At 40.1% G+C, this 13625-nt stretch overlaps 1 long non-coding RNA gene across 1 annotated transcript in view; it reads right to left on the reverse strand.

The window, feature by feature from the left end:
* The window catches only part of LOC116639539, a 267061-nt gene that overhangs the window by 201043 nt on the left and 52393 nt on the right, over positions 1–13625 (reverse strand). The window lies entirely within an intron of this gene.

Genomic DNA, 13625 nt, shown 5'->3' on the forward strand with positions numbered 1-13625 from the left:
AAATTCTACCCCCTGAAACTAATAATAACATTATATGTTAACTAACCTGAATTTAAATAAAATAAAATATAAAATAAAATAAAATAAAAATAAAACGAACAGATGGTAGGTAGAGTTCTACTTCCGGCAAGATGGTGTAACTCCTTTACAGACAATCCTCCCACTCATAACAACGACAGACCTAGAAAAGAATTCAAAGAATTTTGAAGAGTAAACAAAAGCAGGCAGATTATGCAGGGAAGTAGAAATTTGCAGCAGCAACAAGCATGGGGGTGAGTTTTGTGTTTTCCTGTGGCTTTGCCCCACAGTTGGGCTGCAGTTACAGACTTTTACTGTGGCACAGGAAGCTTAAACTATGAGGGAAGCACCACCATCTTTCTGGATGGAAGAGCCAACGGGAGAGCCTGGGCAACCACAGCTGCCACTGGAAAGTGAGAAGGAAAACCCCAGAGTGAAAAAGTAAGATGAGTAAACCTCCTAGTTCTATGTATGAAAACTAAAAAAGGTTCAGTTTGCCGTCTTAACCATACATATGAGTGACAGATTTAAAACAACACAATAAAGGCATAAAGAATTGAACTAAGAGTTAGAGTACTGCCCACGTAAAATAATAAAATGTTATAGGTTATGTCATGCCTGGTTAATTGATGGCAAAAAAAAAGGAAACATCAACAAAATTCCTCAAAGAATATATTAGAATGCAGAGTCTATGCAACAAAATTTTCAGAATGACCATGATAGAAAATTTCTTAAAATATGAAGAACCAGAAAAATAGAACCCATTCTCAATGACCTAAAATTCTACCTCAAATGTAAATATTTAAAAATGATACCAGGCAATGGACTTGAATCCAAAATATATAAAGAACTCTTTATACAACTTGCCAGTTTACAAATGGACAAAAGATTTGATGGACATTTCACAGAAGAATATATACAAATGAATAATAAACACAGAAAAAAATGTTTATCATTTGTCATCAAGAGAAAAAACTATAACAAGGATATACCTTTAAACACCCTTCAAAATAGCTAGAATTAAAAACACTGGCAATACCAAGTGTTGGTAGCCATGTGTCCTCATAAACTGCTGGGAATGTAAATGGTACAACCACTTTGGAGAACAGTTTAGCAGACTTTAAAAGTTAAACATACACCAACTATAACCCAGTGATTCCATCACCTATAATCCTATTCCATATAAAAACATGTCCACACAAAGGCTTGTTCATAAATGTTCTTAGTAATTTGTCATTTCTAATATTCTAAAACTGGAAATAACCCAAATGTCCATCAGCAGTGAATAAACAAAATATGGTATAATCATACAATGGAATGGTATTCAACAGCCAAAATGTACTACCTACTAATATATGGTACTAATCTTGAAAGTCACAGAATGACTTTCAAAATTATCCTATCAAAAAAAAAAAAAAAAGAATTCAGGCAATAAAAGTGTATATATTGTATGTTTGCATTTCTATAAAAGTCTCTAAAATGTAAATTTACCTATAATGCTAGCAACAGGTCAGTGGTCGCATGACACAAGGAATGAAGTGACGCATGAACTGCAAGGGGCACACAGAAACTTTTGGATGCACTAGAAATGTTCAGTATCTTGATTTCAGTCACACTTCAGGGTGTAAGCACATGTCAACACTCATCAAATTGTACACTTTAAATATGTGCAGTTTTATTGTACATAATTTTTATTTTAATAAGAAGTAAAACTGAAATAATAAAGACCATTTGTTTTTAAAAAAAGATGGTATCTACTCTCAAATATTTTTATAATCTAGATCTGGAAATGATACAGAGGAAACAGTAAAATAAAAATAAATTAAGGTAGAATAGGACCAAAACGTAGAGCTAAGGACAATAATTTTGAATTTTATGCTAGTCAATCTAAAATCTAATTTTTAGATGAATAAGCAGGGCCCATTTACCATTTAATGACTTTGTTCATGCAAAGTTAATCATGAATCTGATTATTAGTACTCAAAGCACTAAGCAAGTCTTAGTTGTCTAAGTTTTAATTGAAAAACCTTTTAGAACTATGTTTGAAAGTGGACCTTAAAACTTTCCCAGTGCTTACTCCAGAGTTCTGCACCTGTGGGCCTTTACTTCTCAATTACTGGGACAAAGATGATAGAAAGCACAGCTCCTTCTCCTGAAAAAGCGTTATTGTTAATAAAAGTATGTCTAGAACTTCAAGTTGCCCTGCATCTAAATCTTTTGGTGAAAGGGACTTTGTCTTAGGTGGTCAAGTATTTATTATATTTTCATAACAAGTCTGGTACTGTGTGAGGCACTTTGGGGAAGGAGGAGATACAGGGCATGAGCCACTGTCCCTGCTTTCACCAGTGTATAAATTAACCCAGCACACATAAAACAATTAAGGAATAACAGATAATAGAATAATAAACGTCAAGTGTGCTTGCAGTGGTCAAACTATAAATGCCAAAGATTAGAAAAGAAATAAACAATGAGACAGAAAAAGAAGTGAAGGGTCTATGTGTGGACTTGAGAAAGGTAGATGGGAATGAGCAGAAATGGGGGAACTGTTTATTACCATTCATTCATTCATTCATTCATTCAATGGATATTGAGAATCTACCATGTCATAGGCACTGAGCTAAGTGCTAAGAACACATTGGTGAACAAAAATGCACATAACCCCTACCCCACATATTGCTTCCAGACTAATGGACGGAGCCATTGTCAAATAAACACACAAATAAAAACATAATTGAAAAATATGACTAATGCTAGGAATGAATGGAACACGAAGTGCTAAGAATAAAACAGGGATAATATTTCAGTTGGGAGGGTCCAAGGAAGTGACATTTCACCTGAGACTTAACTGACAGGAAGCTGCCAGGAAAATAATAGGGTTGGGAGTGAGTGGGATGAAGTAGAGTGATCCGTACAGAGAGAAGAATCTTTATGAAAACACAGAGGAAAGAAAGAACTTGGTACCTCGGAAAAGCTTCCAGGACAATGTGACAATGGGCAGTGCATGGGTGGAAGAGAGGCAAGAGCTGAGAAAACGTAGGATATGAACAAAACGGGCAGGACCCACTGGTCTTGTTCAAGATCCCAGATTTTATGTGTAAATTTGTGACCAACTGGTGTAAAACAACATGCCCTCTGAGGTCAAATAAATTAGTGTAGATAGACAGTACACTAGGTTCTACATTCCTGAAAGGCAAGCTCCCTCCACGATCCCTCCTAACACCACCAGCTTCTCTGTCGCTGCTTCTCTTGGGGTTCACTTCTCTAGCTCCCAACCATCCTGTTCCCTTCGACTATCGCCTGATTCACTCTTTACCCCTTCAAAGTCCTGAGAAAGACTATCTGACTGGCACAGTTCATTACTTTCAGCCTTGTTTGGGCAGAGAGTTTTATAAAACGCTATATGATTCATTGCTGGCCAACTTATGAATTGGTTGCCTTTGGGTCACACATGCACCCCTAATCAAATGAGCTGTGACCAGGGATTACATGGTATAGAGGTGATTCCCGGAGACTGCCGCTGAAGTAGGAAGAGCAGTTTCCATTAGGAAGGGCCATGAGGATGGCAAGCACTGTGATTGATCTGCTCCCTACAGTGAGAAACAAGGCTGCTCAAGTAGAGTAGGAACAAAAAATGGGAGGCCTTGAAAAGTCAAAGAAACTGAGACTTTTTGCGGCAGTGACTAGAATCATATGAAGAGATAAACAGAAATTGACATGATAAAAGCAGTTTCAGGGAGACAGTAAGTTTATCTTAATTTTCTGCTTCTTTTCCAATTAGACCATGCATTGAGATTTAAAGGTCATATAATATTGCCTTTCTTTTAAACTCTCGGATCAAATGTGATGAGAAATAATGCACAGAAGCTAAAGGGATGAGGATACAACACCAGCCTTCTTACTGATAAAGCTAGAATACAGAATATGGCTTAGCTTTGTCTTCCCCTAGAATTGCCTGCCAGTCCCAGGCAGGGTGGGGGCATAGCCTCAGGGAGAGGAGAAAAGGCACCACTCTGTGGCAGGGCTAACCTAAGACTAAGGGAGAGAGAAGGAGATCGTGGGTCCAATCTCATCACAATCACCTCTCTGACCTTGGGTGGGAGTGAATGAAAGGTGGGAGCTGTTTGTCATAACTGGTACTTTCTGAAAATTTGGCAAGTGGCAAGTAAATTCTTTCCCCCAACATCATCTCTATCCCGAACACTTATGATTCCTCACCCCTAATTTGTGTTTCATGTTTTGCTAATACACAAGATGCCTTCCTCTTCCTCCTTACCATCGTCTGTTACTCCTTTCAAAAATATGCTCAAAATTCAATCTGTGCATGATGTCCCCGTGAGAGAAACATCTTGAGTTAGCAGACCTTTATTGTTTACCTCAGAATGTGTGTAAATAATTTACAACATAGGTAATTTCCACTTTATATCATTACCCTAACTCAACAAATCCATTGTAAGATGATTCTCTCTGAAGGAATGACATTCTTTTTCCAAAGGGCCTACTCTGTGTTTTTGGATCAGAGGTTCTCAAGAGGATGAGGTGGGAGGAAGGAGAAAATTATATCAGAATATAAATAGAATTGAGAGGCTAAGGGAAGGAGAATGGACACAATTTGAAATAGTTTTTAGGGCACCATCCCATTACATACTGAAGCAGTAGATTTTGTGTGGTTTTGAGCAGGAGGAGTAGGGGCAATATTTGCATTTTTGAACAAGTATCCAATCATTCTAATGTATTAAAAAATCTGAAGACTACTCTTTAGGGCATTAAAAAAAAAATGCAGAAGATATTTCCATGTAGGACTCTATGAAAAAGTTTGGGGAAAAAAAAAAAACTTCAAGAGAAGTGTTAGCAGAGTTAGGGGACTGGAAATTCTGGCAAGTAAATTATTTGCTTTATTCTGCCTCGCTTACTACTCATCTTGAAGTATCAGTTATCACAAAGGTCTTGTAATAAGTTTTGACTAGTTTGCTTGATGAGTAAAAAACCTGAAAAGGAGGATTAAAATATATATTTCTAGCACAACGCAGGTACATCGATTACTGGCACGTGTGGTTGTGAGAATCAACCACAAACAATACGCAAATTCATAGATAGCCTGACTCCTTTCATCTCCAACCATGTTTCTTTAATTAAAGTCTCATGCTTTCATTAATGGTATTTACAAATGTCTCCTGGTCCTGGCTAAGTGTTTCTGAATACTGGTCTTTGATGCCTAAATAGTCCAAAACAGTTTACCAGGGCATACAAAATCTCTAAACTTGGGGGAGGAACCGTTCTTAAGCGTGAAGTTGTGATTTAATTCATGCATTTCTTAAGTATGGAATTCTAAGTGAGCATTTGTGAAGCAAAGGAAACCTTTACTAATGAACCTTCAGGGACCAGTTAGCACGGTTTGTTAAATTGGAATACTAATTAGGTGTAGGCAGTAGTCTAAATCAACCTAAATGCTTGTTAGTTTGACCAATTACAGGTGCCCAATAAGTGTTTGCTTAAATCCAATAATTCTATGTCCAGAGGGAATATTCCTGACATGCATGGCAGAATTGAAAAATATAGGCTATTAGTCATGAATAAATTGCACATAAACTGGGGCATTTCAACATAGCTACTGGAAGGCCAAGGTCATGGCAGTAATGGTTTACGCACATCCTGTTCCTTTGTTAGGTCCTGTGCAGTGATATTTCCAAATGTACCTACATTATTTTGAAGCTTTTCCATGTTTGTGTAATATAACGAAAAGTGCAAGAGTCTTAGAGTGACAAACCTGGACTATAAGGCAGTCAAGGACCACCCAACTCTTTAAAGACAAAGCAAGTCTGGTACCCACTGCACTGACTTGAGAGAAGTTTTCCTTCCATTATGTCCCACTACTTCTTTCTGTAATCTTTATTTCTCCCTTTCCTACCCCAAAATCCCACACTGCTTTCCACTCAGTGTATTCTCAAATATTGGCTTTTTTAGGTTCAGACTAACAGCTGTGGCCTATAGCCTTTGATTCAACCACCACAGTGTTTCTAACTCCACAAAACCAACCCAGAATTGTTCACACCTCCCAGATGCCAGAGAATGCAAAGGCCAGTGTTTTCCATGACAGCACAAACAAAGCTAGCTCAAAACCTACAATTACACAAGGGCCCGAGGCATTGCTGGGGATGGTAAATAGACCAGGTCAGAAGGGACTCCAGTTTGCCTTTTGGGTCGTTTAAAACAGAGGTGGTAAATCACTGTGTTAGGAGAACCTACTTTGCTTTGGTATCAGAAAGAACCATATGAAACATAGGGCAAATTCCAAATTGTCGCTTGAGAGGTTAGTATTAGATTCAGTTGCATATGACAGAAAATCCCCCAAACAGGAGCTTATTTGAGCTGCAGCCATGGTAACTGCATCCCAGCTAGTTAGAAGAAGGAACTGGAGGGTCTCCTTTTTCATGCAGATTTTTTGAATTATAATTAGTATACAAAAAAATAGCATATAATCTGTGTCTCAATTTGGTGAGTTTGGACACATGTATACACTCATTTTCCTATCTCACCACAATCAAGGCAATAAACATATCTATCACCTCCAAAAAGTTCCTTGTGTCCCTTTGGGGTTTTTTGTTGGTGTGGGGGGATTGGGGGACAAGGACACTTAACATAAGATCAATTCTTAAAAAATTTCTAGGTACACAATACCTCATTGCTAACTCTAGGCATTATATTGTACAGCAGATCTCTGGAACTTACTCATCTTATATAACTCTAACCTTTACCCATTGAACAACTCCCCATATCCCCCTCCCCCATCCCTAGTAACCAACATTCTACTGTCTACTTCTGTACATTTGACTATACATTCTACTATACATTTGACTATTTTAGATGCTTCATATAAAAGGAATCATGCAGTATTTGACTTTCTGTAACTTATTTCACTTAGCATAATGTCTTCCAGGTCCATCACAAATGATAGGGTTCTCTGTTTATTAAATACTGAATACACAAACACACACCCCACATTTTCATTATCCATTCATCTGTTGATGGATATTTGGGTTATTTCCATACCTTGGCTATTGTGAACAATGTTCCCGTAAACATGGGAGTGTAGATATCTCTTTGAAACCCTGATTTCTTTTTAATACGGTAGATATGGGGACACTTATTTATATGTTTTAACATGTAAATAAATTGAATCAAACAGTCCTAATGACAAACACATAAAATAAAGTAAATGAGTGCAGTTACCCAGGTTGACTTTTGCTTAGTCATTCCCGCTGTATGGGCCCAGCAGGTGAGGAACACCTCTGTGATTCCTTCCAACTACGAGATGTTGTACACTATCAAAGCCAGAGACAGCTTTAAGATTTCAGTCCTGTTGGGTGTATACTCAGAAGTGCTGGATAATGTGGTAGTTCTATTTTTAATTTTTTGAGGAACCTCCATATTCTTCTCTATGGCAACTGTACCATTTTACATTGCCACCAACAGTGCACAAGGGTGCGATTTTATCCACATCCTTGCTAACACTTGTTATCTCTTATCTTTTTGACAATAGTCATGCGAACAGGTATGAATGATATCTCAGTGTGTTTTTGAGTTGCATTTCCCTGATGATTAGTGATGCGGAGCACCTTTTCATGTGTCGGTTAGCTATTTGCGTTTTCTCTGGAAAAAATGTCTATTTAGATCCTCTGCCCATTTTTTAATGGATTACTTGTCTTTCTGCTATTGAGTTATATGAGTCCCTTATATATTTTGGACACTAACCCCTTATCTGATACATGGTTTGCAGATATTTTCTCCCATCCAGAGGTTTCCTCTTCATTTTGTTGACTGTTTATTTTGCCCTGCAGAGGCCTCCCTTCTTTTAAAGATAACTGCCCATAGTCTCACATCACTCATACCTTTAGCCCACTGGCTAGAACATGCTTAAGTGGCCTTGCCAATGTGCAAAGACAACGGAGATACACCTTTACTCTGGGTGACTTGCTAAAACAGCGAAAAACCAGATGTTCTTTTGCAAAAGAAGAAAGCAGAGCAGAGACCAGGTAAAAATCATGGTCTCTGTTTCACTCTCTCACTACCTATGGGACTTTGGGCAAAAAATGTCCTCTGATGAATATTCTCATTCTTTAAATTAAGATAATACCTCCTTCGTGTGAATTATTTTGCTTCGCCTCTCAACAGTATCTGACGCTGCTCACCATGAGCTCCTTCCTGAAACCATCCATGCTTCCTGAGACTTCCATGGTGTGACATTGTCTTGATTTTCCTCCAAACTCCCTGGCTATTCTCAACTTCAGTTGTTACTGTTGCCTCCTCTCCCTCAGGCTCTTAGTGTTCCTATTGGCTCTGTCCTGGGGCAACTTCATGCCTCACTTCCCACTTTACCCATTCTTCTCACTGTTCCACGTGGCGAAAGAAAGTATAACACACATTCCTGGAATGCCAGGAACTATTAGCACTTTATACATAGAATCTAGCTTAATCCTATCAACAACCCCAAAAGTAGATGCCGCAGTTACTCCCATGTTTTACATGGAGGTTGATGGGATTTGTCCACGCTTGGATTGTGCTGGGTGTGCTTTTTAGTCCAGGATATCTGTTTTTTGAGCTTACCACTACATCCTACCCATCAAATACAAAACAAAACACCATATTCCATGCATATACTCAATTGCTTACTGCATAGCTCTGCTTGGCCATCTTGCAAGCATTTCAAACTCAAGATGCCCCAGAGTAAACTCATAGTTCTTCCAACAATTATTTATTGAGCACTTACTGTGCATCAGCTGCTGCTCTAGGTGCTGGATCTACCAATGTAACTAACCTAAATAGACAATCTCTGACTTCATGCAATTTTACTGTCTAGCTGGGGAGACAAAGAGTAAAACAAGCAGTATCTGTTGTGATCAGTGCTGTAAAGAAAAATGAAGCAGAGTAAGTAGACAGAGAGAAATGGAGAGGGCCATGTGGTAGGCAGAATAATTGCCCCACAAAGATGTTGACCTCATCCACTAAACTCTGGAAGCAGCAAATGTGTTTCACCATCTGGGAAAAGGGATTTTGCAGATGTGATTAAGGTTAAGAACCTTTATATGGGTAGATTATCCAGGATTATGTAGATGGACCTAGTACAATCACATGGAAGAGGAAGGCAGAATGGTGAGTCCAAGAGATGTGACAATGACAATGGAAGAAGAGTAAGGAGAGATTCAAAGTGTGCGAGGGACTCAACCCACCACTGCTGGCTTTGAAGATGGAGGAAGGGGTCACAAGACAAGGAATGTAGCAGCCTATAGAGGCTAGAAATGGCCCTCAGTTTACAAGAAGCAGAAAATGGGGATATCAGTCCTACATCCACAAAGAACTAAATACTGACAACAACTTGAATGAATAGAAAACAGGTTCTCCCCCAGAGTCTCCAGAAAGTAACAGAGCCTTGTCAGTACCTTGATGCTAGCCTGGCAAACCCGTGGCCACTGACCTCTAGAACAACAAGCTAATAAATTTGTATTGTGGTTTTTTTTTTTTTTTAAGATTTTATTTATTTATTTGAAAGAGAGAGAACACACAGGGAGAGGGAGAGGGAGAAACAGACTCCATGCTGAGCAGAGAGCCCAACATGGAGCTTGATCCCAGGACCCTGAAATCATGACCTGAGCCAAAGGCTGATGCTTAACTGACTGAGCCACCCAGGCACCCAAATTTGTGTTGTTCTAAGGCACTAAATTCTGGTGATTTGTTATGGCAGCAGTAGAAAACTAATGCAGGCTATTTTAAGTAGAGTGGTCAGGGAAAACCACTCTAAGCAGAGTCCTGCAGAAATACCTGGGGGAAGAGCTTACTGGGCCAAAATGAGTGACCCTGAAGCCAGAGGAGCTTGGAATATCTGAGGAACAGCAAAGAGTCTGATGTGTCTGGAATGAAGGGAGAGCAGTAGGAGCTGAGATGGCAGGAGAGGCCAAGAGCCAGCACATGTGAAGCTCTGTGGGTCACAGAACTTTGGATTATATTCTAAGCATGATGGGAAGGCACTTTGGCAGAGTAGGGACACAAGCTGACTTACACTCTTAAAAGGCTCCCTGCGGGTGTTGTAATGAGAGTGGACTGAATAGAGCAAGAGGAGAAGCAAGGAAGTTCTCTTAGGGGGCATTTTTTACTGTTATTCAACGATCTAAATAAGAGAAGAAGACACTTAGACTTGGGTGGAAGAGGCAAAGTCATGAGAAGTGATCACATAGAGGATACATCTGAAGGTAAGAGTCCACTGTATTTTCTGATGGCTAGGAAGTAGGGTGGGAAAGAGAAGTCAGATGAGCAACTGAGCACATGGTGGTGCCAATTACTGAAATGGGAATAATCACAGAAGAAAGTTGGGGGGATCATGGGTTTGCTTTTGGACATGTTGAGTTTTAGAAGCTAATTAGCTGTTCAAGTCAAGATGTCAGATAACTGTTAGGTACTTGAGTCTGAAGTTCAGGGGCACAGCACAGAGGACCACAGGGGAAGGGAGGAAAACTGAATGGGAAGTCATCAGAGAAGGAGAAAAACCATGAGAGACTCTTAACTATAGGAAACAAACTGAGGGTGGCTGGAGGGGAAGGGGGTGGGGGATGGAGTAACTGGGTGATGGGCATCAAAGAGGGCACATAATGTGATGAGCACTGGGTGTTATACACAACTGATAAATTATTGAACACTACATCTGAAACTAATGATGTACTATATGTTGGCTAATTGAATTCAAATAATAAAAAAAAAAAATGAAGTTCAGGGGCAATTTGGGCTAGAGGCATGTGGTGTACAGAATAATGCCCTCCACCCTGAAGATGTTGATGTCCTGATCCCCAGAACCTGTGATTACCTTATCTTACATGCCAAGGGGGGATTAAAGTAGCAAACCAGCTTATTTTAAAACAAAACAAAACAAAATCCTAGATCATCTGGATTGGTCCAGTGTAGTCAAAAGGGTTCTTAAGGGACGCCTGGGTGGCTCAGTCAGTTAAGCATCTGCCTTCAGCTCAGGTCATGATCTCGAGGTCCTGGGATCAAGCCCCACATCAGGCTCCCTGCTCAGAGAGGAGCCTGCTTCTCCCTCTCCCTCTGCACCCCCCCCACCATGTGCTCTCTTGCTCTCTCAAATAAATATATAAAATATTTTTTTAAAAAAGTATTCTTAAATAGGATGAGAGAGGCAGAGGACTCAGAACCAGAGAGAAAGCATCATGAAATAGATTTGACTGACCAGTATTGGCTCTGAAGAAGGTGGAAGGGACCACAACACAAGGAATGCTGGCAGCCTCCAGAAGCTGGAAAAGACAAGGAAACAGATTCCTCCTGATAGCCTGCAGAAAGGAACACGGCACTGATAACACCTTGATTTTAGCCCAGTGAGACTCATTTCTGACTTCTGATCTTACAGAACTGTAAAATAATAAACTTTGATGTTTGATTTTGTTTTTAAGATTTTATTTATTTTATTTGACAAAGAGAGAGAGAGAACGTGTGTGCACAAGCAGGGGAAGCGGCAGAGCAGGGAGCCAGATGTGGGACTCAATCCCAGGACGCCGGGATTATGACCTGAGCCAAAAGCAGATGCTTAACCAACTGAGCCACCCAGGCCCCCCAAACTTTGATGTTTTTAAGACACTAAGTTCACAGTAGGTAATTTGTTAGAGCAGCAATAGGAAACTAATACAAGTCATAATTTCACGGAAACATGTTTTTTTCTTCAGTGTACCCTGTTGGTAAGTGGCATAAACATCACCCATCTGTTCGAGGCAGAAATATGTATCATCTTTAATTCTTTCCTCTCCTTCGTGCTCCAATCCAGTCAACATCAAGTTCTCTAGATTGTACTTATAAATATTTATTCAAAGTTATCCACTGTACTATTTCTCTAATACAGATCATCATCATCATCTTTCTTCGGGAAGGAAGAAGGAGACAGTACATACCCACCATTCTCCATTTAGCAAGCCAGAATAAGCCTTCCAAACTGAGTATTTCTGGTAATTATTCCTCTCTCCTGAAACTCTTTGATGGCTTGCTGTTTTTTTCTTTTCTTTTCTTTATTTTATTTTATTTATTTATTTGAGAGCACGAGAGGGAGGAGGGTCAGAGGATAGAAGCAGACTCCCCGCTGAGCAGGGAGCCCGTTGCAGGACTCCATCCAGGGACTCCAGGATCATGACCTGAGCCGAAGGCAGTCGCTTAACCAACTGAGCCACCCAGGCGCCCTGGCTTGCTGTTTCATTCAGAATAAAGTCCAGACTGTTTGACATGTCTTGGAAGGTCCTCAGGGTTTGCCTCGGTCCTCAGCCTTACTTCCTGACACTCATCTTCACACTAAACTTCAGACCCTAGAAAGCATTTGGAGGCCTCCTCACTTGCCACTGGCCTTCCTTGTCCCATGACCGCCTCATAGAAAAGGCTCTAATGTTCAACATCCTCCTCCATTCACCATCAGGGCTCAACTTAATCCCTTCAGATTGTTCCTGATCTCCTAAATTGTAACCACCTTGGTATGAGGACCTTGAACATTTGCTTCAAACTACTCATCACATTAATCAGTGCTCTGTTTGTCTCAGGAGAACAGGGCTTTGCCTTACCTGTCCACTACTGCTATCTCCATTCCTAGCACCCAGCATATAGGATATTTGTCAAATAATATTTGTCAGATAATAATTGCTCACTAAAGAGCTGTAAATCACTATCTTTAAAATCTCGACAACGGTTCCTGTGTAATTTTTAGTAACCACTTTCTTTATAAAGTCCTTACTAATAGAGTGTTCAGATACTTTTTTAAATGCAATACTTTTGTGCCTCTCGCCATTTTCACATTCTTGACTCGCCCCCACCCCCACTTTAGGAATGGACAGTAAAAGATAGGTGGGAGAATGGCTTTATTTTTCTTACATTTATGTCACTCAACATGTAGCTATTGAGCACCTAAATATGCCAATCACTAAGCGCTGAGAATACAAGAAGGGAATACAATACGCATAGTCTCTGTTTCTACGGAGTTTGCATTCTAGTACGTGTGTAAGGTGAGGGGAAATCAGAAAGTAAACAAACCGAAAATTATATAGAACATGGACAGTAATAAGGGTCAAAGTCAGAAAGGTAGGTGGTGTGTGTGGGTGTGTGCGTTACGTTAATTCTACCCTTAGGGTAATCGGGAAAGCTATTCGAATAAACCGGCATTTAAGCCGGGACCAAGAGCAAATGAGGAGTCCGGATCCGGTCACAGTGAAGCAGGCAAGATCAGGAATTTCGTTTTCTAAATTCAAATCGCAGCTTTACCAACTGCAAGCTGTATGCGACTAAACAAATCAAACTAACCCGAGTCTGCTTCCTGGCTGTTAAAGGAAAATAATACCGCAAACCTCACAGGCTTGTTACGAGGTCATGCTCAGCAAACTAACACAAAGTTAAGAGTTCTTTTCAGGAATTCTAAGGACAGGCTGAGACTCTAGGAAAGAACTCCGGGAAAGCCCAACCGCCTCACAGCACGAGCACAGCCCACTGGCTGAAGTGCAGGCGGTGATTGGCTACTCAACTCCTCCGTCCCGCCCCACCCGGGCGTCCGGTCCAGTCGTGGCCGACTTTGTGCCGACGTA

This window comes from Phoca vitulina, unplaced genomic scaffold, assembly GCF_004348235.1.
Source record: "Phoca vitulina isolate PV1807 unplaced genomic scaffold, GSC_HSeal_1.0 scaffold18, whole genome shotgun sequence".
NCBI lineage: Eukaryota > Metazoa > Chordata > Mammalia > Carnivora > Phocidae > Phoca > Phoca vitulina.